This window comes from Acromyrmex echinatior, chromosome 13, assembly GCF_024713525.1.
Source record: "Acromyrmex echinatior isolate Ae372 chromosome 13, ASM2471352v2, whole genome shotgun sequence".
NCBI classification, from domain to species: Eukaryota; Metazoa; Arthropoda; class Insecta; order Hymenoptera; family Formicidae; genus Acromyrmex; species Acromyrmex echinatior.
This window is the reverse complement of record NC_141864.1, coordinates 3,118,990-3,123,938: the sequence shown is the minus strand read 5'-3', so window position 1 is coordinate 3,123,938 and position 4,949 is coordinate 3,118,990. Positions and strand designations below refer to the sequence as shown.

The 4,949-nt window shown below is 35.8% G+C and overlaps 1 pseudogene; it reads left to right on the top strand.

The window, feature by feature from the left end:
* Positions 1-420: 420 nt before the first annotated feature.
* LOC147907528 (uncharacterized) lies at positions 421-4,306 on the top strand (annotated as a pseudogene).
* Positions 4,307-4,949: the final 643 nt, after the last annotated feature.

The following is a 4,949-nucleotide window of genomic DNA, read 5'->3' as shown; positions in this document are numbered from 1 at the left end:
TTCCTCACCAATTTGCGTATAGCTCCTTCGGTGGGTGCTCTATCACGACCCATATTTCTTTTCAAAATTCGTACAGTTTCGGCGACACAGCACTGACTTTGAAAATAAGTTTTTAAAATTTCAAAACGCTCTTCAAGAGAAAACATGTTGTTTCGTGCCGCGGACGGTATGACTAATAAACTGTCAAAATTTCGGGTCTGTAGCTCGTTCGGTGTTGCCATACGACGAAATTCAAAAACGTACCAATAGATGGCCCACCCTGTATTTATGCCCTATCATTACTTTTAAGTATGTAATTTACGTAAACAAATGGAAATTAAAGCTACACATAACGTCCATGTACTCATTATTTTATTACATTCGTCAATCTCGTCAATCTTAGTTTACAAGCTGGAGAGACCTGAATTTTCGAATATTATTTTCTCAAATTTCCAATTAATTTATGAATAGATAAAGAATACTTTAACTCACATATTGAAAACTAAATACCATAAGACGCGTAATTTTTGTAAAAGTTATCAAAAATTATATTATACTTTAAAAGAACAATCCTGCTTCTGCCTATACGTCGAAGAAATTGAATCTCATTTGTGACATTACATCGTGAGACAAAACTTTTTGAATTATATCTTTTTTTCCGTTACTATATTGTAATTTTGTGTACTTCTTATAAAAATTGTATTCAAATATAATATAAATGGAAGTCTTGATAATACGTACATGACATGATTAAACGAACTTCTGTAAATTAAACTTCTCTAACTTCGGTAAATAATGATGTAAACAAATGTGTAAGTAGCAGTGTGTTCATTAGTCTATTGTCGCTAACTAATAAAAACTTAGCTAAAATAATATTTTATAAAATCTTAAAAAAGTACTATGTACACAAAGGTGCAGCATAAATAGGATGCATCAAATTTTTATCAGCGACGTAGGATATCATCACATATGGGGTCCAATATCTTCGATGTAATGATAAAACATAGAAATCGTTTCGATTTTTTATCTTTACATAAAAAAAATCGGATATCATATATGACATTACGTAAACGATGAAAATTTCTTATTTTTCTAATTATGCTGTATCTTTATATGTATCCTTTCGCCTATAGTATATGACGTAAGTAAATAAATTGAAATGAAAGCCGCTCTACATTGTAAAGTTTTCAATGTATCAATTAAAAATTCTTTATTTATTTGTAAACTAATTGAAAATTTTCTAAAACAGTATTCCAAAATTTAAATCATTTCAACTTATAAACTAGGTTTCACGACTAGGTACGCCACATCTTTGAAAATAATTAAAATTTAATACATCTCTATTTATTGATCCTCCTCGATGAGCAATAGAGAGTGAAGTCAGTTTGAAATCAAACGATCCAAAAAATCAATCGATATCAATTTGATTTCGACTTATGGACTAAAGCATGGTAGCCAGAATTCATGAATATGCGGAAATAGTGAATACATATAATGGTTGTACGACTTTAGTTTTTTGTATGAAATTCAAGCGCAAAACAAACGTACAATGTATGCAAGGGCGCGGCATTAAGGGGTTATCCGGGTCTTGACACTTCAAAAAATTCATTTTTTTCAAACTTTTTTATATAATAGTACAAAGTGTCAGGAATGTTGTCCGAAAATTACAAGTCGATCGGAGCAAAACTGTAGGAATGGGAGAAATTTAAAGCGCAGCGTGTCGAATGCGTCATAACCGGCAATTCGACCTCGGCCGCCGAACATCTACGGCACGCAGAAGCAGGTAAACGGCGACCCTTTTGTGTCCGTACCTTTTCCGAGTATTCGAGGGACGCGTTTACGATACATGTTGAAACACGATTTGACCGTTAGAAGTGGAAAAATTTCGTACGTTGCCTTAGTATAGCGTTGCTTGCTGAACCGAGCGTTTATACGGTTGCGCTGCGATTTGTGATTACTTTTTTTTTGGTAAAATGAATCGAAAAAAAATTCTGAGAGAGAAGCAAACACATGCTAATCGAAAAGATAAGCCGAAAAAACGGAAACAAGTATTTAATCCGAAAACACCCGAAAGTAACGAAGCATCTTTCTCGAGCACATTGGCAAAAAAACTGAAGAGTCAAGAAGAAATTGAAGTGCCAGTAAATAGTAATGTACAGTATGCAATTATAGATTTTTTATTAGTGTTTTCAACTTTGTCGACTTTTGTGCAGTGCTCTAACGTTGTGAATAATGAAGTGTGTGGCGGAAAAGTTGTATTTAAACAATGTTCACAATTAGGTCTCGGTTTTAAAATCATGCTTGAGTGTGAAAACTGTAATCCTCGATATATTTTATCATCTGAACGAATTGGTCAAGCGTATGCAATAAATCGCAGATTTATTTTTGTCATGAGGATCTTAGGATTAGGTTTAGCCGGGTGTAACAAATTTTGTGGTTTGATGGATATAGCTTCTTCTTTCTTACATAAATCATCGTATGACTTCTATGTAACGAAAATACACGAATGCGTAAAGATTGTTGCCGAGAAGCTTTTCTCCGTAGCTGCTGAAAAAGAAAAAAAAGAAACGTGCAAGGAAAATGACTTGACAGATACCACAGACGTTACTGTATCCGGCGATGGCACATGGAAACGTCGCGGATTTGCGTCGTTATACGGTGTGTCAACATTGATTGGGTATTATTCCGACAAAGTTTTGGATGTGTTCGTGAAAAGTTCGTATTGTAAATCATGCGAAAGTTGGGAAAAAAAAACTAACGACGGAAGAATATTACGAATGATATACGAAGCATGTAGAAAATAATGAATGCAGTGCAAATCACCAAGGAGCAGCGGGTAACATGGAAGCATCATCGATTCTTGAAATGTTTCTACGATCTTTGAAAAAATACGGCCTAAGATACACAAGCTACATTGGTGACGGGGACTCTAAAACTTTTACTAAAGTTGTGAATTCAAAACCTTATGGTGAAGATGTGATAACAAAAAAAGAATGTGTAGGGCACGTTCAGAAGAGAATGGGTACCCGTTTACGCGAATTAGTAAAAAAAACTGTCCAAGAAATAATTGTTAACGGGAAAAAAATTATAAAAAAAATTCTTTCTGGAAAAGGAAAACTTACAGCAAAACTAATTGACAAGTTAACAGTATACTATGGACTGGCAATAAGAAGACATAGTAATTCAGTGGAAAATATGAAAAACTATATGGGCTATATGGGCAACGTACTTCCATTATGCATCAACGGACGAAAATCCTCAGCATGAAAAATGCCCGGGCGGAGCTAATTCATGGTGCGCTTGGCAACGTGCTTTGGCTACAAATTCTTTGTCATCGTTCAAGCACGACTATGCCCCATTATCAAGTGATATTTTATCATCCATAAAGCCTATTTATGAAGACCTCAGCAAGGAAACGCTTTTAGAACGGTGCCTGGGCGGCTTCACGCCATGAACCAGCTTATTTGGAAGATCACTCCAAAAATAGTTCCTGCTGGTGCGAAAATAAAGATGCATTAAATTTTTTTTGAAGATGTAGGCGTCACATAAGATCCGGTATCTCTGACATAATGACAAATTGGACCGGACCAATTTTTTGACTTTACATCAAAGAAATCCGAAATGTGACGTATATAATCGATAGAAATTCCTTACTTTTTTATTTATGCTCTGTATTTACATATATTTTCAGGTATGTGAATTACGTAAATATAAATAAACTAATTGTGTTACAAATTGCACTATTCAAACTTGCCGCGTGTATGCATTCGTCAGCACATGAGGTGGCGCTCATGTAGAGCGTGTGTGAGAATATACGACTCAGTTGACGAGTCTGATTCTCAAGACAAGCCCACGCTTGTCGTGTGACGTGATGTAAGGTGTAAAGATCGACCACTTTGCTTGTAACTAGTAACGATGTATTTATTTCAGGAACACGTATGAATATGATCGAACAGGATGAGCGCCATACTCAATCTCTCTTCTTATTTTTCTCTGCGTTTACGCATGTCTCGCGTGTTTTTAATGTAACCTCGATTATTTTACTTACTCCTGTATTCAACTGATCCTAGTCTCGCCTACGTGTGTTTAAAAGTTATTAACAAATAAAGTTGACAATATTAATGTGTAAGTGTATATTTTAAATTATAACTATCACAAATAACAATATCCCCATCTTCCCCCTCGCCTAGGAATCAACGACTTCCAAAGCAAAGCGACTTCCACCCCACCTCACCCCTGTCAAGAAGTGTGCGACTTTCCACGCAAACCGAAATCCATCTCACAGTCAGATAAGGTTTGGGTTAGGATAGGATTAAATCGGGGGGGGGGGGGGGGGCGCAGCGAAAGGAACAGAACCTCTGCTTCGCCCATACGGCCCTTTTTGCTTCTGAAGCAAAATAAAATCAACAATTGTTCTGTTCTAAATAGTTTTGTGTAAAAAGATTACGTGTAGGCGGAGGAGGAGCGGAGTCCTTCCGTCTGCATCCCTATTCCCTATTTAATCCTAACTTAATCTAACCCAATCCTTATGTTAGAAGATTTATGCCTTCTTGTATGTGGAGCGCAATTTTCTTTTTGCCAGACTTCTCGCCTTGTAGCCACGCACGATGTGGTTTCGTTAGCATAAAATAAGTGAGCAACTTGTGCAGAAATATACTTTAATTCTTCTTATAATGTATTTATATATTACTCACGCTGTACAATGACCAGCTTGCTTATTAGTCCTCGCCACGCTAGTCTAAGCAGCGTCACGCAAGCGCGATAGAAAAATCGATACGCAGTCACGTGCGTATTTAAACGATTAAATTTTTCCACTCATACTAGCAGACATACCACTGCCCTTAAAAGAATCACTTTTTAACAAAACAAGTAATTGCATTTGACAAAAAATAGCATGTTCTAGCAAAACAATTAAAAAATAAAAGTACAACTAATGTGAATAATAGACAAGGAAGTAAATTTCAAGTGTC